General features: G+C 52.3%; 1 long non-coding RNA gene across 1 annotated transcript; it reads left to right on the forward strand.

The window, feature by feature from the left end:
• The first annotated feature begins 782 nt into the window (after positions 1-782).
• Positions 783-22562, forward strand: LOC141568186 (uncharacterized). Its single transcript, XR_012491229.1, has 3 exons — positions 783-1646; positions 19502-19586; positions 20819-22562. It is a non-coding gene; the product is annotated as an uncharacterized LOC141568186 (long non-coding RNA).
• The last annotated feature ends 3763 nt before the right edge of the window (positions 22563-26325 follow it).

The following is a 26325-nucleotide window of genomic DNA, read 5'->3' on the forward strand; positions in this document are numbered from 1 at the left end:
CCCGGCCCCAGCATTCAACCTCCCCTCTCTATGAGTGTGACGGCTCTAAGTACTTCGTGTGAGTGGAATTAGACACCATGTGTCTTTTTGTGACTGGCTCATTTCACTTACCATAATGTCCTTAAGGTTTATTTATCCGTGTTGTAGCAGGTGGCAGAACCTTCTTCCTTTTTAGCCTGAATAATAATCCACTGTATAGATGGACCATATTTTGTTTATCCTTCATCTGTCACTGGACACTTGGGTTGCATCCACCTTTTGACTACTGTGCATTATGCTGCTGTGAACATGAGTGTAGAAATAGCTCTTTGAGGCCCTGCTTTCAGTTCTTTTGGGTATGTACCCAGCAATGGAATTGCGTGACCACATGGTATTTCTATGGTTAATTTTTTTCTGGAATCACCATACTGTTTTCCACAGCAGCTGTGCACAATGGTTCCAGTTTCCCCACATCCTCACCAACACGTTATTTTCTATTTTTTTGTTGTGTTTTTCTTCTTCTTTAATAGTAGCCGTCCTACCGGCTGTGAGGTGATATCTCATTGTGGTTTTGAGTTGCATTTCCCTGATGGTCAGTGACGTTGGGGCATCTTTTCACGGATTTACAGGCCACGTGTATGCCTTCTTTGAAGAGATGTTTCTTCCAGTCCTTTGCTCGTTTTCTGATTGGGTTTGTTGCTGTTGTTGAGTTGTAGCCATTAGGCGTTTGGATGGAAGACAAAGTGAGAAACCATCGACTGAGAAGACGAGAGCTTCCTGGAGTGTCGAGGGCCCGTTGTGGGGTGGCCCATCTTATTTCCTGCTTCTCCCAGCAGGAATGCTTTGCTCTGGCCAGAGGTTTCTGTCTTCTGGCCATTGCTGATACCATCCCACCCACTTGGACCACCACAGCAGAAAGACTTTTTCTTGTCTTCACAAGAACAACCCTCTCCCCATCTCCCATGAAAATAGTTCTGGTGGGACTGTGGTTCTTAGTGTCCCTCCCCTCCTGGCCACGGCCACGGCACATGACCCAGGTCGCCCAATCCTAGCGCTCCCATTGCTGTGGTATTAGGGATTGGTCCAAAGGGTGGCCATGTGACTCAAGCCAATCTGAGTGGCTATTAGAGAAATGTCTCTTCTTCCTTGGCTTGTCGAGCTGTGGTGACAGGAGCTGGGGCTGCGTCTGGCTTCCTCCTTCCCAGCACAGCCCATGTGCAGGGAGAAAGAACAGGTCAACAACACACAAATGAAAGGTGGGTCAAGACAAGGCATGTGAAGAGAGAATGTAAGAAAGAATGATACCGTTTGAGTCCCTGGATCCAGCCAGACCTTAAGCTAGTGTCACTAGGTCCCCCTACCCTGGAGATGCAGGCACCCAAGCATTCCCTTGTGCCCGAGCTGGTTTGAATTTGGTTCCTCTCACTGGTACCAGAAAAAGCTCTGACCGTAAGCCCCTCTGTACTCTACGCTCGCGGTCTGTACCTTGTGTAATAGGGTGAGTCTTTATGGGAAAAATGACCCTGTAAGGGCCAGTGTGAACTTGCAAGGGGGAAGTCCAGCCTCCTCACACCCCACGCCCCACCTCCGGGCAGCTTTGGGTGGAGGCTCAGCCCCACCCGAGGAACTCTGGTCTGCAGGGACCCACAGGCGGACGGTGTGAAAAGGTGAGTAATTGCGGAAAACATGAGCTGGCATCTCCTTGTTGTAGGTTTTGAGTGTGTGGCTTTTTCTGTTTGCAGCTGTGGGCTCCCTGGAGGGTTTTCCACCCCGGCCAGGAAGGGGAAACCGCCCCCGGGTGTCTTTGGGCCTCGGTCCCTGGGGAGGACGAGGCTGGGAGCTGGACCTTGGGTGGGGGGTGTTGGGAAGTGGCCCGGCCACCCTGAGAGAGGGAGAGGGGATGGAGTTCTGCTCAGTGGTGAGACCCGCACCCTCAGCAGCCACCCCCAGATGGCATTCCCTCTGGGGGTACAGGGGGACCTACTCCCACACTGGAAGTGCTGGGCTTGTACTGCTGGAATGTATTCCAGTATGACTTGCTCAAAGACATTTTTTATTTTAAGTTCAGAAATTTGTTTTGGAAAACAAAGAGATATTTCTTGCGCCCCGGTGTTGGTGGAGCGCCTTCTTGTGTGTTACACACTCACACGTTAGTGGGTCACGTGGTACCTTGTACTGTTTTGCTAGCGCTGTTTTGAAAGCTTGTTTTGTCCTCATACTGTTAATTCGGGGCAGTTCATGCCCCATTTCCCTGGTCATGCTTTTGCAGTCCTGCTTCTGCTGCTTTGGCTTGCCCTTGCCATGTAGAGTGCAGCCTATGAGACATGCGTGAAATCAATGACGGTGATAAGAAGAAGAAGTAACATTTCTGGAAGGCTCTTCATGACTCTGCACTGGTTTTAGCACTTTACAAGTATGATTTCATTAATAGTTACTGTTGAGAAAGAACCCAATTTGGGGACCTGTGGTGTGGCTGAGCCACTGTCACCGTTCGCTCTGGGTGCTCACTGAGCCATCCCGGAGGGAGGGTCTGTGGGTTTATTACCAATCTTGTTTATGCCACTTCACAGTTATTATAACAAGGACGCAATCTAATTAAACGTGGTGCAAAGCAGTGAGGTATGAGGGTTACGAAGAATTGTTCTTATGGTGCGTAAGTCGAGTGCCTTGGGACTACTTGATAAAGGTGACGCATTTTACCAAAGGTGCAGTCAGAGTACATGGGCATAATCGCTGGAAAAGACCAGGAAAACCCAGGCTCAGGGACCCTGACCTCAGTGCTGGCTCTGAAGGAAACCAAGCCTTGCAGACCATCCGGACATGATTTATGCAAAGAAATGCTGCCATAGAATTCCACCGAGTGACACGTTCGCAAATGGAGCATCTTGAGCCGGCGTCAAAATGTGGTTACTAAGTGTGTTTTCAGTCAGAAGCTTTAAATTGTAAGAGTGCTTTTATTTCACGATGCTCCACTTTAACTGTTCTTTTTCAATTCATTCACCCTCGGCTGGTTGGAAGGTTTCGGCCGTAGGTGTGAATGACTGTTGAAGACAGGTTGTGTGTTCACCACCGTCTTTCTTACGAAGATTCCTGAGACTGTCCTTCGTTCAGTTGCCAGGGGCAAGGTCTCCCCTTCAGCCCTTCAGGGCTCCAGGTCACCTGTAGGCCCAGGTCACGGAGAGGCCCCCGCCTGCTTCCATCCCTGGCCCCTGACAATTCCAGCTGATCTTTGCCTCTTCTTCCTCCGTGGTCTCAGGTAGCCTCGGCCTCACCTGGCCCTGTAAGTACACATCCATGTCTTGCTTTTGTACCTTCTTGGAGATTTTGTTGAGAGCTGGGAGGGGGAGTCAGCCCTTAGGGCACTAGTAAGTGTCAGAGGAGAGACAAGTCCACTAAAACATTCAGATTAAAGCCCAGCATTTGGGGAACGGGTCCACCCACACAATGCAATATTATTCAGCCTTGAAAAGGAAGGAAATTCTGACACATGCTACAACATAGATGAATCTTGAGGATATCAGGCCAAGTGAGAGAAGACAGTCACAAAAGGACGAATACTGTCTGATTCCACTTATATGGGGGAGCTAGAGCCACTCAAAATCAGAGACAGAAGGTGGAACGGTGGTTGCCAGAAACTGGGGATGCGTTTCTTTGGGCGAGCGTGTGGGTGAGCATTTGTCATCTCACCAAACTGAGGCTCTCCAGTGAGGCTTCGATGAGGGTGATGATGAAATTACTTTATTGTTTGGATCCCACAGGGGGAGGAGCCACTCGTGGGGACCCTCATCCCTGCCTCCTGAGGACAGGGAGAAAACCCGATGTCCTGCATTAAAGGAAGGGAGAGAGAAGGAGGGAGAGTCACTTGCAATCGCTGTGTTCTGGTCACGTGCAGGCACATTGCATGTCAGTTAGAACGTTTTGTTCCTTTTTCACCTATTATATGTCTGTCCTTGTGGAACAGATGTCATTTTTAACAGCCATGCAGGAAGCCGTCCTTTCAGTTGGACACGAGGCCATCTTTAGGGTCAGCTTAGCTGTTTCAGTCAAACCCTGCAGTGGGTAGCTTTTTTTCCCTCTTCCTTTTAATTATTTCCTTAAAGCTACCTTCTCAGAAATGGCATTTCTGGGTAAAAGGGGATGGATATTTTTGTGGCCTTTTAAAGAGAGGGACAAATTTCCTTTCATTATGCTGCGCTAATTTGCAAAACCCAGAAGAGCTTTCTGGTAATTTTTTAAAAGATAAGAGTAGGGTAGGAAACGCTCACCAGAATGTCACTCCAGTCCCCTGGAGGGTTGTGTCCTTAGTGTTTCTGGAAGGTTCTAATCAGCGGTTCTATTTTTGTGGGGCTTGGCTGGAGCCGACAGGATGGCTTTATGTCTATCTGGACCGATAAGGTTGTTCACGGACTGCTTGGGGCCAGTTGAAGTGCCTATTGTGGAGGGTGCAGACGTGGGACCCAGTGAGGGGTGGCAGGACACTCTGTCAGACCCCATCCCTGCCCTCCTGAGCTTGCACTTAGGTGAGGAATGAAGCAAACAGGGTCCAGCAGCCTTGCCTCCCCAGTGCCCTTGGTCCAGGTGACTGTGTCCAGTCTGGAGGGGACCGAGAGGGTGGGTATCTCAGTCCAGGCCAATGGCCCAGCCAGGGTGGCAGGCCCTGGGGTCAGAGGTTCTGAGCTCAGCTCAGGCAGAACAGGGCCCTCGGTGAAACAATAGGCAGGTCCAGTCAGCACCAAAGCCAAGGGGACGGACAGGAGGTGCAGGCCCCCCCCCCCCCCATCCCCACAGCCCAGAATCTCTCCCTGCTGAGGGCTGGGTTTTCCCAGGGACAGACAGGGACCTATGAGTCAGGAATGAGGACGACGTGTCGTCACATGCTTGGGCCCCAGACCCCACGTGTCCTCAGCAGAGGCAGCTGACCATTGCGCAGGTTCTTGGCCAGAAGCCAAGCCCACTTGAGGCCACCTCCGAGAAAGGCCAAGGCCTACCCAGGGGCCTGCGCACGACATGACGAGGGCCACCGTTTATTTCCACTCAGGGGTGGCATACGTGGCTCTGTGGGGACAGGAACTCCAAAGATCCGGTGTGTGATCACTCAGAACAAAATGTCAGACAAAACCAAAGCCACTTCCTGGAAGGGCAGCGCCTGAGGTGTCAGAGCCCAGCTCGCCGTCTCTATGCCTGCTGCTCCCTGATGGGGACTTTTGGGGCTCCTAGGGTCCCCCAGAATTCAAGATGATTCCCCCCCCCAGTACTGTCTCAGCCACACACTTTCACAGGCTGGAGCAGACAGAAAGGCTTTATGGCTATGTGGACTGATAAGGTTATTTGGGGACTGTTTCCCAAATAATAATAATATTTGGGGACTGTTTCCCGAATAATCCTGCACTGTCTCTGGCATCAACAACAATATAAATAATGAGATAGTAATGGCTGATACTTACACAGTGCCAGCCACCGTTCTAACTGTGGTAGATGATACACTCATTATCCCCTTTTACAGATGAGGAAACTGACGCACAGAGAGGTTAAGATTTGTGGTTTGGCCGCCTGGTGTCCTGTGCTCAGTGTCATGGTTTCACCCGTCAGCCCTGGGCACACCCCTCCGTTCAGTAATCAGCTGCCCCTCTATATGCACCTCTGACCTCCCAGGAGGGCCATCCGGGAGCTGACTCACCTTGACTTCCCTATTCTACAGGAAAGTCAGGCCGCCTGGCCAAAGCGATAGTGAAATATTTATTAACACCATAAAAATGGAATGCTGATTGCGGGTTCAGTTTTATCTCTTAACTCCACTTCAGCAGATTGGGAGAGGTGTAAGTTATAGCTCCTTGCACCGTGACTATCCCCCATCGCGTTCTTCCTGTTCTAGATGTTGGTTGGTTTTAGAAAATGCTTGGCAAGGTCATGTGCTTCACTGCGCTGCAGGCTTTCTTCCTCTCTGGGTCCTTCCCTCCATGTCCCCTCTGTGCTGCATTCTTCTCTCCTAGCGGTGAAGAGGGGGCATATCTGACTTTCTTGGCAAGCTTGCTGGCAAGATGTGGGGCTCTCCTCTCTCTCCTAACCTCCCACACTTCTCTGGCTCCCTCACCCAGGTCGATGACATCTCTTCACACCACATGATCACAAGAGGGCTGCTGAACGGCCTGCATTGCGTCTGCCTTCCAGGCAAGGTGAGGAGGAAGGCAGGAGACGCAAAGCCACAAAGGCAGTCTTTCTTCCAGCCAAGTTTTGACTTTTTATTTAGAAACGGTTCTTCTCCCCTGAAGAACCTTTCACCTACATTTCGTTGGCCAGACCTCGGTCCCCTGGCCACCTCTAATTGAGAAAGGTGTGCTTTAGATGGGCACTTTTCTACCCCCTCTGTGAGTAAGGAAGAAAGGGAGGATGGTACTGGAAAGGCAGCTAGCGGTAACCGCCACCCAGCCTGCCCCTCTGCGATCCCACATTCGTTCACACCTGTCCTTCACACACAGAACACATCACTGTCTCCCCAGGCAGACACCCACGTCTCATTCTGCTCCACCCAGGGCCGGGGTCTCTATAAGGCTCCCTGAAGTCCCATGACCTTTAAGCTATAAGACATCGGCTCCAACAGATTCAGTTTCAGTGATTGGTTAGACGTAGGGAGACTGCAATAACAGCTTCATTCAGGACAAAGAAGAGCAGGAAACAAGCCATGCTCTTGTCAGTCACCAGTGACCTCCACGTGGTAGTCTCTGGGCAGGTCTCTGCTCACCCAGCTTCCCAGCAGCGTGTGACACGTTGCTTTCATCCTTCTGGAATCATTTCTTGCGTGCCTTCCACGGCACCACTCTGCCCTGGCTTTCCTCCTCCTCCGCTGGCTGCTTCTCTGGCGTCTCAGCTCCCTCCTCCTCCTGACTTCTAAATCTGAGGGGTCCTGCTCCACTAAGTGATTTCACCTCTAAATCGATGGCCTCACATTTCTAGCTGTAAGTCAGGTCTCTCCTTTGAATTCCGGATGCCTTTACATCACTTGTGTTTGCTTGGTCCACAGAAACCTTTAACTTCAAATGCCCAGTGCAGGACTCCTGATTTCCCTTTTTAATTTATCTACTCACCCTCGATCAGTGTACCCCATCTCAGCAACCGGGAACACTCGTTAGAGCCAGCTTATGTGGCCCACGCTATCTGTTCCCACCTCCCTCACTGTGCTTCAGCTGCCTTAGGCTTTCAGGGGGTTGAACATGGTGACCTCTCCGTGGCCTCAGGACATTTGCACATACTACTCCCATCTGTAATGCTTTTCCTTACGTTCTTCCTATGCCTGGCTCATTCTCCATCCTTCCAAAACGCAGTTTAAATGTCCTGCTGTCGAAAGGCCTCCGATCACGCTGTATTATCATCTCAGGCCTTTCTTTTCTTCACAACACATAAACAGTTACTGAGTTGTCATTGTTTTATTTACCTGTTTCCTTCTCTGCTCCCCTTCGTGAATATCAGGCCCATGAGTGCGGTGACCAGTCCTGTCGCCTTCACTGACTAGCAGAGGACCTGGAAAAGTAGGCGCTCCATAAATAAATGATGTTTGAATGACTTACCTGTCTGTTCCTCAAATGTACCCTAGCACCTGGTGCTCTGGAAATTTTTATTGACTCATCTGGCTTGAACACTTGGGCAAGTGTTGTCTGTAGGATATGTTTGTGTAGGGGAGAAATGGTTTTGCAAACTCCATAACCCACGCAGCTCTCAAGCTGCCTGTACAACTCACTGATCCCATCTTTGAAGAACCAGAAGTGAAATGCAGCCAACCAGCTTGCCCTCAGGTGTGCACACGCCCTGCCCTGCTTACCCCGCCTCTCATGAGTTCGGTCTCCTCAGCCATTCACAGGCTCGTAAAATGTGGCTCCCCAGGCTCAGACCTCCTGGTTGTCTGGCACGTTGACATGTGTGGTGAGACTCAGGTGAAGTGTGTGGGGAGGAGTTCTCCCAGGCAGGTCTAAGGTGCTTTGATTTACAACGTGTCGCCCTTTCCCGCTGAGTACGAGCTGGAGCCCATGTGCAGGATGGTTTTGTTCAGACTCATGAAGCTATAGAAACAATCCGTGTACCTCAGCCCTCCAGTTTAGAGCGTCAGAGTGGAAAGGGACACCCCGTGAGTGTGTGTGGCATTCATTAGGCACCAGCTGTATGCCAGACCCGGCTAAGCCTATTCACCCGTCTTCACTCCTCACCCAGGGCTGTAAGGACAGTGGGTCTGCACTGGGCAGCAGAGCTCCTGAAGCTCCGAGCGCCCCCCAGCTCAGCTCGAGAGTGGCAGAGCTGGATGGTGGCCAGGCCCCTCCCCGTGCCGCACAGGCAGGCTTGGCCAGCCTCCTCTGCAGCTGCGCTCACACTCTGGGGCTTCCTGGGTTCGTTCCTCATGTGGGGGCAGAGGCTTGGCAACCTGGGAATGTGGGGCCACAGGGAAGGCAGATGGGGGCTGGCCGGGGCCCCACCTTGGCTGCGCAGCCTGGCCAGAGCAGGTCCTGGGGAGTCACGGGCTCCCACACGCCTCCCTCAGGGTGTTTGGGCCGGTCCCAGCATGTGGGTGACAGCCTCAGCCCACCTTGGGGAGCTGGGACTCTAGAGGAGGAGGGACCTGGGAGGGCGCCTCAGCGCCTGCCAGCTTTTACGGTTTACTGTCTCCACATCGGTCAGAGCACTTATCACACCACTGCAGATCGCTGTTATTGTGCTAGTTGTTTTCATATGGAGGTGGGAGACTATAGCCCACTCTTTATTGTACCCACAATGCCTAGAAGGCAGGAATATGGCATGGATGGTGGGTGGATGGATGGTGGGTGGATGATGGATGGATGAATGATGGATGGATGGATGATGGATGGATGGATGGATGGATGGATGGATGGATGATGGATGGATGGATGGATGGATGGATGGATGGATGGATGGATGATGGATGGATGGATGATGGATGGATGGAGGATGGATGGATGGATGGATGGATGGATGATGGATGGATGGATGGATGATGGATGGATGGATGATGGATGGATGGAGGATGGATGATGGATGGATGGGTGGATGGATGGATGGATGGATGGATGGATGGATGATGGATGGAGGATGGATGGATGGATGGATGGATGGATGATGGATGGATGGATGGATGGATGGATGGATGATGGATGGATGGATGGATGGATGGATGGATGGATGGATGGATGGATGGATGGATGATGGATGGATGGATGATGGATGGATGGATGGATGGATGGATGGATGGATGGATGGATGGATGGATGGATGGATGATGGATGGATGGATGATGGATGGATGGATGATGGATGATGGATGGATGGTGGGTGGATGGATGATGGATGGATGGATGGATGGATGATGGATGGATGGAGGATGGATGATGGATGGAGGATGGATGGATGGATGGATGGATGGATGATGGATGGATGATGGATGGATGGAGGATGGATGGATGGAGGATGGATGGATGGATGGGTTGATGAGTAGATGGATGAGGAAGCTGAAAGTACAGGGAGATTTGCCTCCCGTTGCCCAATCAGGTATCACAGAGTCCTCACCTGAGGGCCTAATCTTCCTCCTTCTCCCTGTTGGTCTCTTCTGCTACCCAGAGAACACACGACTTGGCTGGCCTTTGGACCCCAGCATCAGGCAGAGTCTCCATTCCCTTGGCTGATGTGATAGGAGCAGGATGTGGCTGGTCACCAGAAGTAGGGATTGAGGTGAGGGAAGAAGCTGGATCATTGAATGGGGCTCACTGCCATTGCAGCCCATGGGACCTTGTGGACTCTGGTCCCTCATCCTTCTGGGGCAGTGCTGCCCATAGAAGCTCCTGCTGTGGTGGAATGTTCTGTGTCTTCCCTGTGTGGTAACCACTAGCCCCTGTAGCTATCGAACACCTGAAATGTGGAGAGTGTAACAGAGAAGCCGAGTTAAAATGTGTTTAATTTTAGTTAATTTAAGTTTATATTTCAGCAGTCATGGATAAGTCATGGCTATTTTGTAGCAGCACAGCTCTGAAGGGCTGGGCCAAGAAACAAGCTCCTGAGAACCGGAATTAATTGGGGGAGAGATGTCACTGTGGCAGAGATGGTGGCAGGCTCAGCCCTGTGTGCTCAGGTGCCCTCCAGTGTCTTGCTGGGGCAGGAGCCTCGCAGAGCTGGCTCTGAGCATCTCCAGCCTAGACCTGCTGCAGCCCAGGTCACTGGTCACCTATGCCTGTCCCTTCACCACCTCCCAGAACTCCTGACTGAGCGGGTACATGGCCTCCTAAAATAAGACCACCTGTCGCAGCCTCCCTGGCACCTGGGTATGGCCAGGTGACTTTGTTCTGGCCAGAGTGCTGTGAGGTGGTAATGGAGAAGTCTCCCGAAACACGTGTGTGGAATGGCCTTTGCCCTCCTGCGTCTTCCTCCATTCTGCTGCTCGGAGCACCGAAGTGATGGAAGCTGCTCCCTCTTCCGTCGCGAGAACCTGGGACAGCCTGGGGACAGTGGAGGGCACAGCTGGCGTGGCCTGGGCCCCACATTGAGGCATAACCAGCTCGCCTAGCATGATGTGATACCTGGCGGGACCAGGCCATCCCCTCCATGGCCTGCAGGCTCCGTGGCTCTTCTCCGGTACGTGCACCGTCTTGGCCAAGCTGAGGGACTCAGAAAGCGGCCACCTGACATCCCCTCCTGGGCAAACTGTGTGTCACTCGCTCTGCATTCATTCTGTCTAACCCTTGTCCTTTGGGCGTTGGAGAACCACAAGCAAAACCCCAAGCCAAGACTTCCTCTCTGAAAAGCCTGGCCTCCACCCCGAGCAGCCTGCGTGGAAGCAAAGCCTCTGTGTGAGCTTGGTTCCTTGCTGGGTGGCCCCCACCCCGAGGACAGCCAATCTAAAAGAACCCCCTGCCAAATGATGGGGCAGCATCAAGGCCCCAAACCCCCAAGACAGAAAACAAAGCCCTGTGGTTAATACATCCAAGTGTTGTCCTGCCTCAAACAGAAATAGCTCCCCCAGGAACTGAAAACAAAGCTTTGCTAAATTCTGTTAATGGGGATAGACCCTTTTTGTCCTCAAAGGTATTTGGATATCAGGGGGACAGGTGGGAAGGGCGGCATGCAGGGGTGGGCTGAGCCTGTCTCAAAGATTGTCGCCCCCTCAAGTCTTTTGGGGACCCTCCTCAAAGCAGATGCTGGCCCAAGTGAGGGCTCCCAACACACACACACATACACACACACACAGATATACACACACACACACATATGCACACACACACGCACCCCCCACCTACCACCACTCCTGGCTGCCTTGATGTTTTCGCTCCTTGTCTCTCGACTCTGTCAGAGAATAACATTTCCATTCGTGCCTTGTTGGGCCCTGGAGGCTCTGGGAGTTCCAGGGAAAGGAAACACATGGTTTCTTCATTGCCCATCACGAGTCCAATGTATTGCAGCCATAAAGGGCCTCTGTGCCTCAGCAGAAGCCGGGGGCTCTGCGTCCAGCCCCAGGAGCCCCCTGCGGGGGGCTGCAGGTTGCAGGGGGTGATGTATTTTTTTCCTAGAGCAGTGGGTGGGCAGGGGCCTGGGGCTGCCAGATGGTAACACATGTCTGAAGTGGTGCCCAAACCTAGACAGCCCCCAAAGTCTGCCTAGGTCTCCAGGTTCCTCCCCAGTGCAGGTGGCCCCTCTCTCTCCAACCTCAGGGCCCAGCCACTTCAGGGTTATGTCTGTCACCTGAGTGACAGTCTGTTCTTGGGAACCTCTGAAGGCTTATAAAGTGAACTCCGCAGGGAGGTTGTACTCAAATGGGGATCTAAATCTTGACGTTTAGGAATGAATGGTGGAATTTTAGGCATCAACTGGTGGGTGGGCAGTTCTGTTTCTGTGTCTGGCCTTTTCCAGTGCACTTGAAATTACTCATCGTCTGGGTTTAAGGCCCTGACCACAGGGGTGAGACCAAGAATATGAAAACGGGCCTAGCGAGGCCCCCCTTCCCTTGGGAGGACCTCGGCATTTGCAGGACGCATGCCTAGAACTGACCCTCACCCCCACTCCATAAAGCCTGAGCGGACAGTTGGAGTTTCGCACCCGCGGTGCCACCTGGCCAACCCATAGCCTCTCTCTGGTGTCATCTTTCTTCTGTACAGTGGAGTGGTCACCTCCATGGCAGGGAGCACCCCGAGAGCCAGATCCTGGGTTCTGAATCCCTGGCCCACGTCAGGACGCTGGCTGGTGCTAGGTCGGGTGGGGGCAGTAGGAAGTGCTTATGGGACTCTTGTGCCAGAAGAAGGAGGTGCCCAAGGCTCTCTGGGGCAATCGGGGCATCAAAAAGCATAAATGACTGTCACCGAGCACAAAGGACAGGACACATGCCCGGGCCCGCTGGGCTCATCACGAAAGCAAAGAAAAAGACATGAAGGGAAGAAAGAAGGGAAAGAGGAGAGAGGAGAGAGAGAAGCCCCGTGCCCACCCCTGGAGGAGCACACGGCCCCGTTCTAGGAGACGCCCCATGCATCGCAGGGCTGAGGGAAGCTCTTCCTCTTGGAATGTCAGTTAATGTAGAAAGGAGAGACTCAGAAAGTCACCGATGTGCGGCCCTCCCTGAGGTGCAGGCCAGGGCCATCCATGGGCGCTGAAGCCACGCCTTCCTTTGAGCAGAGACGCTTCGTTCGGTAGTGGCGAGTGATGAGACGGGGATGGTAATGGTGGCATTAAATCTTCTATTTTGAGAGTTGTCTCTCTGGTGTCATTCGATTTAACAAGTGTGACTTAGCTTGGGACTTTTTGAAAGCTTTCTTTTCTTTCTTCGCTTCCTTTCTGCCGAATATTAATGGTCCTGCTTCCTACATATTTCCTATGAATACCAGAGATCCAAATCTCAAAATAGAAGAGTTAGGGTCACCATAACAATGCCCCGTCTCATCAGCGAGCAGGGCCCTAGGGGTCTGACTGCCCTCTGAGGGGCAGCCTAGACACGGCCCCTGGACCTCGCCGTTTCCTCAGCTGGAAAGTTGGAGTGCTTGGATTGACATTCCGGCCAACTCGGGACAGTTTATGAAATCAACACCTCAGAAATATGTTGCTATTGTTCCTAGGCCTTTCTTCGTCTTGAGTGAGGTTTGCGAGAACCCACACCCCACTCAGCAGTGGGGTGGTTTTGTGACATTTGGTGCTGCCCACAGAGGACTTTCCTATGGTCCCCCGTCCCCGCAAGCCCTGGTGCTAAGTGACAAAAGCAAGTCGGAATAATACACCTGCTCAGAAACCACACACACACGGACTCAAGGTGCTGAGCACGTGTGTGCCACGCACAGAACAACGGGAAGGGCCAGCCCACTCTGCCACCCTCAGCGGGGAGGGAGCAGCGTGTGTGCACGTACGTGGCCTGGCCTAACCCCATCTGTTACGTGTGGAATTAGCAACATAAAAAGGGAGGTCTGGCGGTGTGGTGCGCGTGTGGAGGGGTGCTCTCTGGAACACAGGCGTAGGGAGAAGGTGCCTTGGGTGCCACGGTACTCGCCGTCTCTGCCCTGATGGGTTCCCATCACATCTCTGCTCAGGAAGCCATGACACAACCTTGCTGCCACCATGTTCCCTTCCACACCCTCTAGTGCCTGTGCCGTGACCTGTGGCTTTGTGGACCTGGTTTAAACAGCACGTCCTCCTTTGGGGTTACTGGACTCCCAGCTCTCTTTGGAGGCAGACTAGCTATCAGTAGCCCCACTTCACAGAGGGGAAAAGCGAGGCTCAGGGGGCCCTCAGGACTTGTCCAAGGTACCCCAGCTGGGAGCAGCTTCTTCTGAACCCACGCTCTCTCCACACCCCACCCCAGGCCCCACGTGAACCCTCCGCCCAGCTCCTGCACAGCTGCCCAGCTCCCTGCCCCCATCACCTCCTGCACTAAACCTCTGTGTCTCCCCACTGGCCCAGAGCCAGCTTGGGTCCTCTGCTTGGCAGCACAGCCCTGCCACCCTCTGTCCTCGCCGTGTGCATGTCTGTGCACGCTCCTAGTGCAGCCAAGGCGGCCTGCTCCCACGCCCCAAAGGCCAGCCTTGAACTCTGCCCTCGCAAGCATTGCCCACAGTCATTGCTCAGGAGATGCTGGCCCTGGGGGTTCAGAGGAAGGAGAGAGACAAGGACCGCTTCCTGGGAAATGCAGCTGGTGGGGACGAGCTGTTTCTGATGGAGGGATAGAGGCACAAAGCATGTGTATGACTGTGTGTGTGTGTGTGTGTGTGTGTGTGTGCGATGCAGGACTGCTTGAGGCCACTGAGCGAGAGACAGCAGGTGACACCAACAGAAACCCTCAGAGTCCGGCCAGGGGCACGGGCATAGTGTCCTGCGGGCAGTGTTGGGTGCTGAGCACTGCTTCCCAGAGAGGGACGGGGCTAGGGGACCCCGGGACACCCAGGATACCTGCATCGGTCTCTAGCTTGGGGGTCCAGACATCCGGCTCCAGACTGAAGAACATTTTAATCAAATTCTGAATTACTCGGTTATAATAATGATAGTTGACACTCAGTGAGCAATGCGCACTTGGCTGAAAGCTTTGCATGTATTTCCCACTCCCCTTTCCAGGTGCTGTTACCCTACCTGGTTAGGGGACTCTGTGCCCGGTGCCTGCTGGGGGGAGGATGGGGCCAGGGCATGTCCTGGCGGCAGCCTGACACACTGCCTCCCCTTGGCTGGCCTGAGGCTGGGTCTCGCTTTAGTGCAGCCTGTGAAGTGAGTCTGGGGGTGAGGAGAGGACATGACATGCAGACGTTCCTATCCCTGAGCTGAGAGCCCACTGCTGACTAAGTGGGCTCTGTCCTGGCCCGTGTTCTGAGCTGCGTTCAGGACATGAGTTTGCTAATTTCCCCGGATGTGAGGGAGCCCTTTTAATGATGTGACAAGCCTGTTAAAAAAAAGAGGTGAGGCCAAGATTTGAATAAACACTTCATCCAAGAATATACACAGATAGCCAGTCGGCACATGAACGGAGGCGAACGTCCTTAATCATGAGGGAAACCGCGCATTAAATTCACGAGAAGATGCTACTGTCCACCTGCTAACGTGGCTAAAATGAAAACGACTAACAATCCTAAGTGCCGATGAGGGAGTGGAGGACCTGGAACCACCCCCGGGTGGGCATGGAAAATGGTTTTCTAAACTATTTTGGAAAACAGTTTGCCTGTCTCTTGTGGAGGGAAACATACCTTCCATGCGAGCAGAAATCCCACTCCCTGGTATTTACCCAACAGCGATGAAAACACAGGTCCACATTCAAACTTCTCCAGGGAAGTTCACAGCAGCATGATTCGTAGGAGCTGAGAAATGGAAACAACGCAAAAGTCCATCGCTGAGTGAATGCTACTCAAAGTGTGATGTACCCACACAATGGACCACGACACGACAGGAAGAGAATGAAATTCTCAGGCACGCAATGCTCTGGATGAACTCGAAGACATTCAGTGAAAGAAGCTAGACCCAGAAGGCTACATAGTTTATGGTTTTAATTATATGACAGTCGAAAAAAGGCAAAAGTATAGAGATGGGGAAGAGACCAGTGGCTGCCGGGTTTGGGGTTGGGAGAAGGATATTGACCACAAAAGGACACAAGATCTTTTGAGGTGATGGAAATATTCTTTATCTAGATTGTGCTGGTGGTTACTTGACTGTACACATTTGTCAAAACTCCTCAAGTTGGGGCCGGCCCGGTGGCTCAGGCGGTTGGAGCTCCATGCTCCTAACTCCGAAGGCTGCAGGTTCAATTCCCACATGGGCCAGTGGGCTCTCAACCACAAGGTTGCCAGTTCAACTCCTCGAATCCCACAAGGGATGGTGGGCAGTGCCCCCTGCAACTAGGATTGAACATGGCACCTTGAGCTGAGCTGCCTCCCGGATGGCTCAGTTGGTTGGAGCGCGGGCTCTCAACCACAAGGTTGCTGGTTCGACTCCCACAAGCGTTGGTGGGCTGTGCCCCCTGCAACTAGAAAATGGCAACTGGACCTGGAGCTGAGCTGCACCCTCCACAACTAAGACTGAAAGGACAACAACTTGTCTTAGAAAAAAGTGCTGGAAGTACACACTGTTCCCCAATAAAGTCCTGTTCCCCTTCCCCAATAAAATCTAAAACAAAAACAAAAACAAAAACTCCTCAAGTTGTCCACCTAAAATGGGCGAGTTTCACTGTATGTAAATTATACCTTCAAAAATGTGATTACGAAGTCACTCCACCTGAAGGGCTGCACCTCACGATCTAATCACCCGTCGGTCATGCCAGTGGACAACCATCTTTTGTGCAGATATGCTGCACAGACAAGGGTTGTGGAGGCCGCAGGTGAGAGCTGGCAAGGAGAACATTACACTCACCAAGGAGCCAGGTTCGCTCCTGAGACCCTGGGCCTGGCTCCACCTCCCAGGCTCTGCTGAAATGACTTCATCCTCTTGATTTGCTTAAAAGAGCCCTAAGCAGGTCCATCTCTGCGGAGGGATTCTGTTAGGACCTTTCAGGGCCAGATTCCAGAAACATCCAGCCTGGAGAAGGCCACTTTCAGCCCTCACCCTGCTGGCCACTCCCTGCTCTCTGGGTGGCTCTGGGCACGCTGGCAGGAGCTCTGCAGGGCCCAGCCGACCTGACCTGAGTGGGCAGCCCCGCCCCAGCCCCACCAGGCTGCCTGAGAGTCTGCAGTTACCCAGCAGGGGCTGCCCCTCCTACCGCACAGCCTGTGTCAGGGAATTAGAACCATATGGCTGAGAGGCCCTGACAGATGGGGGAGGCGTCAGGGGCGTCCCGCAGCTGTGGCCCAGCCAGACCCAGGGATGCTGGGATCTTGCCAAGCTCTGGAACCTAGTGCAGGAGCTTGGGGCTGGAAGGTCAGTGAGCACAGGGCTTTTTCAGGAGCAAACGGAGAGACCATTTCATGACTCCATGAAGAATGGCTGCCAGCTACCCAGGACCTGCCTGGTGCTGGGGAGAAATGGGCAGGGCTGCTTTCTCACACAGCAACCCAGGCCTGGCCTGCCTCCCTAACTGGGCCCAGCAGGGCCAGCGAAGGGCCTTACAGACACACTTCAAAGGGACCCTGTGCCCTCCTAACTGTTAGGCCATCTGTTCCTTTGAACCAGCCTTTAGGTTTGTATTATATGTCGTTGGGTCATAGGGATGCCACGAAGCAGCAGTGGTGGCCTCTCCCAGCCAGGGTTGGACCTGAGGAAACAGCACTGGTCAGCATCTATGAGCCTGTCTGTGTGGCCCTGTGCCACCCACTCTCTGGACTGTGTTCCCTTCCATCCCCACAGCACCACTCAGAGGGACCACGCTAAGTTTCTTGGGCCAAGGCTACACGTGGGCAAGGACATCGAGAGACGGGCCAGGACACAAGCCGGGCAGGGGCTCTGTGCATTCCTGACCACTGGTACCACTGACGATTGTCCTCTTCCACATGGAGAGCGGAAATGGCCTTTCTGTGGATGCCCAGGGTCGATACACGTGTCAGGGCTGCATTACAATGGGCACCGGAACCCTGACTAACTGAGGAGGAGAGCCCAGCTCACACCTGGGTTTGTGCAGACATGTCTTCCAGCCAGGGTGACACACAGGATGACACTGAGGCCACAGGGGTGAGTGACTCGCCCAAGGTCAGACCAGGGCCCCCGCCCACTGTGTGCCCTCAAGTCCAGGGTTAATTCCCACAGCAAAGCGGGCACCGTCTAGCCCAATCTCTGCTCTGTCAGGGCCAGACACCACCTCCCAATGGCCAGTGTCTGACTAGTCCTGCAGCCATTTTTTAAAATAATAAATATTTTTGAGTTGGCAATAGTTGCACGTGGGTACACAATTCAGAATGAACTAGCCCTCCTTCCCTAGCGCTGCTTCCACTCTTCCCTGGGGCCACCAGGGGACTCATTCTCTCGCATATCTTCCTAGAGATCCTTCTACTTCATTGAGCAAACACATTTATAGATTCCTTGGCTCACTTTTCACCCAAATGGCAGCACACTATACATAATGATTTGTACCTTCCTTTTTTTTCCATTTAACCTATTACGACATCATTTCTTATTTGTACCGAGCCGCCTCGTTCATTTTAATGGTTGCATTATGTATATTTCACTGTGGGAATCCATATTGTTTGCACAACTCCAGGGAGCACTTTTCACATGGTTTCCGACGTGACCCCGGCTAGATACACTCTCGTTTGTTGAACCAGTTTCCTCCTACGGGACATTTATCTTATGTATTAATCCTCTCAGGGGACCATAACAAAATGGCATACACTGGGGGGCTTGAACAACAGACATTTATTTTCTCACAGCCTGGAGGCTGGGAGTCCCAGAACAAGGGGCACTCAGCGTTGGTTTCTGGTGAGAGCTCTTCCTGGCTTGCCGACTCTCGCCTCTGGCTGTGTCCTCATAGACAGTAGGCAAACTGCAGGTCTCACTTTCATCTTGAAAGGACACCAGTCCAGGAGGTGGGAGATGAGGGTAAAGCGGTCAAATATATGGTGATGGAAGGAGAACTGACTCTGGGTGGTGAACACACAATGGGATTCATAGATGATGTAATGCAGAATTGTACACCTGAAATCTATGTAACTTTACTACCAATTGTCACCCCAATAAATTTTAATAAGGAAAAAAAAAGAAAAGAAAGACACTAGTCCTTTTGGATCAGGGCCCCACCCTGATGACCTCATTCAGCCTCAATCACTTCCTCAGATGCCCCATCTCCAAATATAGCCACACTGGGGGTCAGGGCTTCAACACAGGAATTTGGGGGAGAACACAATTCAGTTCATTACAACTTGTTTCCATATTTGGCTATTATTAAGTGAAAAAAAACAACAGAGAACAAGGGTTAGCTGACTTGCATGGTCACCACTGTTGAAGCAGAGCTCATGCTGGCCCTGGAGACAAAGCAAGACCTGGTTACTCGGTGCTCTGGTCTGGCCTCCACTGGACACGCTTGCTGCCTTGGGGCTGAGGGGCCCTGATCCTGCTCTTCTGGGGCATGAAACTGTGTAAGTCTGTATGTCTAATTAACAGCCACAGATGGAGTGCGTCTTGGATGTGTTTCATGTTGTTTCTGATGAACAGTTGGTCTCTCCGGAAATTGCCTCCAAGATTATTCTGCCTCAAATCTCATTTGTTGCAGCTAATACAGAAATTACACTTAATGATCTTGGTCAATGAAACTGTAACCTTGACCTTATTAGCTGCCTCTTTTCTTAAGAAGCTGCTATGCAAGCATTCTTTCCTCCTGTGGATACAAATCCACAATCCCCAAACCCTCTTTGACACCAACAGAATATTTTGTCACCTTGCCAGTTTTCTTGCTGGAGGGTTAATAAACTTCGTCATAAGCTCAAAAAGCAATTTGCGTTAAGAATTAGGGTTTGATACAATTACTAGAGATCCTGCAACATCGTCAGTCATACGTCATTTCACACATGCAGGGGTTTCCCACAGGGCACATTCCCAGGACCGCATGGGATGGAAGCTGCTTTGGCAGCTTCCTTTCTGCCCTTGTTTTTATGTTTCTTCAGAGGCTGGAAAGTGAACAACTGCATGGATGCTTCCCTTGCAGCTAGAGTTCCGGCCGTGAACTGGCTTCTGCCCACTGGTGTCCTGGTAAATGTTTAACGACCTACTCTATTAAAAAGCGTACACTAGCTTGTAATGCTTGCTGATTTCCATGGTGTAAATAATCCCACCGTGGCGGTGGGTGGACGATTTCACTCTCTGTTCACATGATGTCACTGAGTACGGAGTTAGTTGGAAGTTCTGTGCACAGTGGACCCTCACTGGTGAGCCGGCTCTAGCACACACCCAGTTCCACCAGTTAATTGTATGCCACTGCAATTCAAGACCAAGGGTATCTGTCTTCTTGCTGCTTCCAGCCGTTTCTGTCGGCAAGCAAAGTTGTGGCAGTGGTGTGTCCTACAACAGAGTTCCGGGGTCCGTTCAGTCCGTTTGTGGGATCAAGAAGCAGGTGCAGAGGCAGCAGTGGTGACCTCTCGACCCCTCACCTGATTAAGGTGTCTGAGGCAGCAACACTCGGCCGGCCGGTCTCCAGGCATTTTTCTGGGCATCGTTCCAATAGGCCTGGCCCACGCCTGGTCCTCAAACCCTCTCAATAAAATGGTAAGCCCCTAATTTCCTGTCTAAACCCCCCCTTTTTTTGCTCAAAATTGTTAGAGTGGTTTCTGTTTCCTGTAACTAAACCCTGGCTGATATAAAGTGGAATCTGAAACCTGTAACCATTTTTGTTTCAAGCCCGATACACATTTTTCTCAGGCCTATTCCCTAATCTGTCTGTGCACGGGGATTTTAATGAGTCGTGAGGTCCTAGAGGATCATGAGAAAATTGGCACATACGAAGCTTGCTAAATCTGATTACTGCGGAGGTGAAGTGAGAGCAGTGGGAGCAGGGAGAAGGACAGGCCCCACTTCTAGAGTCCCTGGCATTCTGTCTTCTCACAGCTTCCCCCAAGCCTGCCGAGGGTGGCTGTGTCCTGTGGGCGCTGATCTGCTGGGCGCAGTCCCAGCTGGGGATAAACTCGATTTTCTTGGCCCCACGTACCCAGACACAAGGCATGACAATGTGTCACGTAATTGTTACATTTTGAGGCTGAGTTGACTTTGGGGTCTCTCTCCTGATTTGCCCTGAGGCGAGCAAACTACTGCTGAGGTGACGGGGAAGGAAGGGGGGTGTAGCAGCCTGACCGAGCAGACCTGAGGCGGGACCGGTACAGGCATTCTTTAGGGTTCATTAAGAAGTAGCCCCTTTGGGAAGGGCATATCCCTCCCGGAAAAGGAGCATGGTATCTGTTCTCGGCACCATAGTATGAATGGATTTCCAGGTTCTTTCCAGGCTGACAGCAGACCCAGCTGAGGACAGTTCCCTGGGAGTGCGGCCCAGCTGAGGTGAGTCTGACAGCAGAGAGGTGGCATGGACTGAGCAACAGCAGCAGTAAGAGAAGCCCGTCGGGGTGAGGTCTCCTGTGTGGGACACTGAGCCCTGAAACAAAGTGGCTGAGAGCTGGGGTCAGGCACACCTGGCTCCAGGCTCTGTGCTGGCCTGCTAGCACACTCACCTCCCAGGACCTCTCTTTCCTCATTTGTGAAACGGGGATTATAATGCGTAGCCTCTCAGGGGCTCCTGGGAATTGACTCAACTACTACAAACTCCAACGCACGAAGGCAATAGAAAGAAAGCATCGGGTGGGAGCCCTCTGCCTGGGTGTAGGCATGAGTTTATTTCTTATCCTTCAATCAACTTTGTATTCTACATGAAAGTTAATTTGGAGAATTCCCGGGTATATTGACCCAGAAATGTGCTTTCCAAAGTAAGTTGTGGGGCATCAGAAGCCACTTGAGGCGTAACTCATGTTTCCAACCCTGGGGTACTATGAATTCCTTCATTTAAACAGCAGGTTTGACAAAAAAAAACCATAGTACAGGGATTGGGAAGATGACAACACAATCTGAATGGCTTCAATTCGCCCATTCTACAAGACCACTGAAGTTTCGATGTGTGTAGAATTTAAAACCAGCCAACAGAGTGCAACCTGCAAGGTGAGTGCAAATTTTAGTTCCTATAGGAAATGTTCCACTGAGTTGGAATAATACCTTGAAAATTGAAGCATGTAATACTTTTTAAATTATTCATTTAAAATGGAAGGAAACAGGGTTCTGCATGCAAGGAGTTTGGAAGTTGCCACTCTGTCCTAGTAAGAAACGGAACAAACTTTAAAAAAAAAAAAAAAAAAAAAAAAAAATCAGGAACTTTTCTTGGCTCCACAAGAGAGGAGTGGCCATATGGCAGATGGCTGCTCTACGACAGGTGGGAGACGGCAGGGCCAAGGGCTTCCTGGAGCAGAGACTTGTGGGAACTGGAATTGACACATTGCTGGAGGCTCTGCGTGGACAGTTCTCAGAGTTAGAAGCTTTAGGGGACCCAGTCATGGGGGGGGAGGGCTCAGTAGTATGTGATTTATCTGCGGGAGCTGTGTATCCGAGGAAATTCTGGCAGAGGGAGGGAAAAAAGAACCACATTGAAATACAGTACAGCACTGTGTTGTTAATAGGCCCTGCCCTCGGGGGAACTAGTTAACACAGCCTAACCAGCTGGGGTATTATCAGGGCCTAACAACCCAGGAGAAGGGAAATACCAATTGCCAGCCCTCTGCAGCCATCCCATCCCCGCCAAAGCGGAGAAAACGCCCGAGAAAGTCTTATGAAGGTTGCAATCCAGAGGCAGGCTCACTGCAAGACCAAGACTGAATCGTAGGGCTTAAGCACATGTCACAGCTGGCTGGCATTCAGGGTCCCTTGTTCCAGGGACTTCTACGGGGCAAGAGGTTCGAAGGTCTGAGCATTGAGGTGTGCAGGGTTTGCCCCCGGGGCTTCTCTAAGTTCTGGGGCCCCTGCTAGAGTCCAGGAACCCTGGTGTGTTCTGAGCTGGGGCACTTACAGAGCCATCTAGCCTGCCAGGTAACTCAGCGGGAGGCAAGTAATGGCTACTTTTGCTTTTTGAGCCTTTCAGTATATTGAACATAAAGGAAGGAAGGGAGGGAGGGAGGGAAGGAGGGGAGACAGACAAAAGAGGATCGCAAACATTGAGGTGTATTTGCAATGTGCTAACAAACTGACAGTGCTTGAAGTCACAAAAGTACAGTGGAAAACATCTGTGCTGCTCACAACATAACCACGGCCTCACTGAAAGCCTGACCTCACAGTGCAGCCCAAGGTCGCAGGGACCCAGCCAGCAGCAGCTTCTTTCCATCCCATCGGGAAGGTCTGGGTGACTCTAGGTCCAACGTCATTTGGAGCGAAGGTCACCCAGGAAACCTCTCTCTCTCTCTCTCTCTCTCTCTCTCTCTCTCTCTCTCTCCCCTCTCTCCTCTCTCCTCTCTCCTCTCTTCTCTCTCTCTGTTTCTCACCCCAGAGGCTGAAGTGGGGCCTTCCCACCCGCGCTGCCCGGCCTCCTAACAACGAAGCTGCCATCTCAGGGTGGGCACAGCAGGTCACCGGCGGTGCGGGTAGGGGGGTGGGGGGTAACTTGCTTCTCTGCTGGCTGGCTCTCTCCCCAGCTCTCTCTCAGCTGGAGGCCCAGCCAGCCCTGCCCCCAGACCCCTGCCATGTGTGGTTGTGGCCTCAGCGGTGCCCAGGGCCGTGGTGTCTGGTGTCTTGGTGAGGCCTGCCCGGCTGGAGCCAACCAAGGGCTCGGAGAACAGGAGGGCATTTCTTGTGGGGTTGCCCACCCCCTAGTGTGGGGGGAATGTTTTGGAGAGGCAGGTCTTCCCTTGGTGTCCTGACCTTCATCTCTAACCAGTTACTCTTTTCCTCAGATGCTGGAAATATGGATGTGCGTGGACATGCCAGGGTTTGACCACTTACCGGGCCAGGCCTGGCCCCTCCAGGGCTGGAGGCACGAGGGTGTCATTGTCCAGCCAGCTGAGGAGTCAGCGTGCCTCAGAGGCACAGTGGGGCCTGGCTCAACCACACAAATGTGGTGTTTAAATATTTATTTTTAGTGGCCGCTGGTTAAATAAACAGCAGCCTTCATTCTGGTGGGGGCAACCCTGCAAAGTAAAAATATATCACCTCTGTGCCTTGTCAGTGTACAACCAGTGCCTGCTGGGTGGACCTGGGCCTCACGCCCCAAATGTCCTGGGCAGGCAGTGAGGCCAGTGACTCGAGGTCCTGCTGGGAGCTGGGCGGGCGGGTCACCACAGCTCCTCGCGGAGAAGACCACAGCCCTTCTGGGCCCGGCCCGTGCCAGCTCATCTGCCTGGGGGGCCCTTCAGAGGCTGGGGGGCTGCGGCCAGGACGGGTGGGCCTGGGTCTCCTGTGGGGATTGGTGACCTCTCTGAGCCCAGCTCAGCCCCGAGTTGGCTTAAACGCTCTGGAAACCCATCTGTATTTCCTCCCAGCACCAGCTGTCTGGGTTCACCTGCCGGGGCCCTTCTGGTTATCGCCACCTAAGATGGTCCTGCAGGTGAGGGGTCATCGAGTCCCTTCGTGCGAGCATTGGAGGTTGTGGGTGAGGCTGAGTTCACCCTTTGGTGTGGATTTCAGAGGGTCAAACCCAGGTGGGTCTTGGAGCTCCTACCCCAAGGCCCCCAACCAAACCCTCTGCTATCCTGCTTCTCAGGGGCCTGGGGCATCCCTGATGGAGAACCTCTTTTCTGGGCTCACTCAGGGGTCTGAGTAAAGCAGGCCTGTCTAGGAAAAAGGGTAACATCCGGGGAAAAGAGGCCACCTATATGTTACTGAGCTTCTGCTTTTCAGATGTGAAAACTGCCACCAAGTCAGAGACACCGAGTCCCTTTCCCCAGGTCAGAGCTCATAAAGGAATGTGGATTCACACCCAGAGTTGTCTGCCTTTGAGACTATCTCCTCAGTAAGTTGCTTATTGGCAATTGACACCGCAGGGGCGATTGATTATTTTATCACAGTGTTTCTCAAACTCATTTAATGTAGGGGAACATTCTCTTGGTTCCCGAGTGTTGACTTAAATTATTTTTATTATGATGTGAATTAAATACATAAAAACATGACAGCAGGCCTAACCCCCTTCTGTTATACTTGTTAGAGAACCATACCACCAAGACCAGCCCCACAGTAAATGCAAACCAAACAAAAAGAAGAAAGAGATTCCAATAAGCCACGCTGACCTCTGCGGTGGGTGTGACCACATTGCTGGAATGAGTCCGCACTTGCTGTGAGGGGTGACTGCTTCAGTGTGGGTTCCCGTGGGCCCGGCCCACTGGGCCTGTGGGTCATCCCCATGGTCTGTACTTGAACTATGAAGTCTATTTGGTGTGCATTGTGGGTCCTCCGCTGGGAGGGGACACCAGTGTATTCACCCCTTGGACTAGCCTTAGGATGGAACACTGGGGTGAAACTAGGGTCTGTCTCTTGTCGTTGATCAGAGCCCCAAAGACAGGGGACACTGGCAAGAGAAGCGTTGGGGCAGGATTGGAGCAAGGGACATCAGGGCCCAGCATAGAACGGGGTGTCCTGGGTGCAGAGCAGAGGAGAGGCTGGGAAATCTTTTGCCCAGAGTGGAGGTGGTGCGAAATCTCATAGCCTCCAATGTGCGGCCACATGTGCGTGGGTGACATCAGAATGGCTTTCCTGTCCTTCGTCCCAGAGAAGGGAGCTTTGCCCTTGGAAGGGCAGCCCTCAAGCCCTGCAGGTGTCTGTTGGCTACTGCCTGGCTCGGGCCTCTCAGAGCTGGGCCAATTGTGTCACTGGCCGCTATTGGCCTTGGGGGCCCTGACAGACGCTCTGCCCCTGACCAGTCCCTGGGCCTCCAAGAATGAAGGTCAGGATGCTTGGGCACCCAGGCCCCAAGAAATGTCTACCAGACCAGACCAGGAAGGGTTCCCCACTCAAACCTGGGAAAGATTGACAGGTCAGGAATCATAACCCCGCCTCTTGTGGCTGACTGACAGATCTGAACCCTACGTGGAGGGAAAGAGCTGGTTCTGTCTCTGTTCTTGGTTACCTCATCCAGCTTCCTCTGTGAAGGCCTTTGTCTCTTGGGCCTTCCATTCAGAGCCTCTTCACTTGCTAGCTGATTATTCTTGGGTTTGTCAGCTGACCCTTTTGGGCAAAAGCTTCCTAATCTGTGAAATGGGTCCATGTGTGGATTCCATGAGGTAATTGTGGATCTTCTGCATTAGATTCTAGCTCACTTTTACATAGCTATAGCATATGTCCATGCACATGTGTAGATGTGTGTACACACATGCACATGTGTGTAGATGTATATAATACATGCACATGTGTGTAGGTATGTGTGCATGTGTAGATATATGTGAGTGCACGTGTACATATGTGTAGGTGTGCGTGCACACATGTAAATATGTGTATAGGTGTACATGTGTGGGTATGTGTGTGCACATGTACATACATGTAGGTACATGTGTGCATACCTGTATGTCTGTGGGTATGTGTGCACACCTGTGCATGCATGTAGGTGCATGTACACACACGTATACATGTGTGTGGATATGGATATAATTCTATTGGCAACTAACACAACAGCAACACTAATAACCACACGCTTCTCTCCAGGCACCTGGGCACCAGGATGAGCCTTTACTAGGAGACCGGGATCATGTGACCCGGTGGGAAACAAGGTGGAGCGAAATGCGTTCTGGGCAGAAGAACCCCGGCAGTGACACAGCAGTGCTTGCACTTTGTTCATTCTTGCTTTCCCCCAGGAAAGCAGGAAGCACAGCAACGCTGCAGCTTTAGGAGGTGAATGTTGGTCCAGGCGCTGGCATGCCTCAGTCAGGAGGTCTCATTTGCTGGTGGGCCTCAGCGAGTCACTCCATTTCTCTCAGTCTCCATC

Source organism: Rhinolophus sinicus, linkage group LG13 (genome assembly GCF_036562045.2).
Source record: "Rhinolophus sinicus isolate RSC01 linkage group LG13, ASM3656204v1, whole genome shotgun sequence".
Lineage (NCBI taxonomy): Eukaryota > Metazoa > Chordata > Mammalia > Chiroptera > Rhinolophidae > Rhinolophus > Rhinolophus sinicus.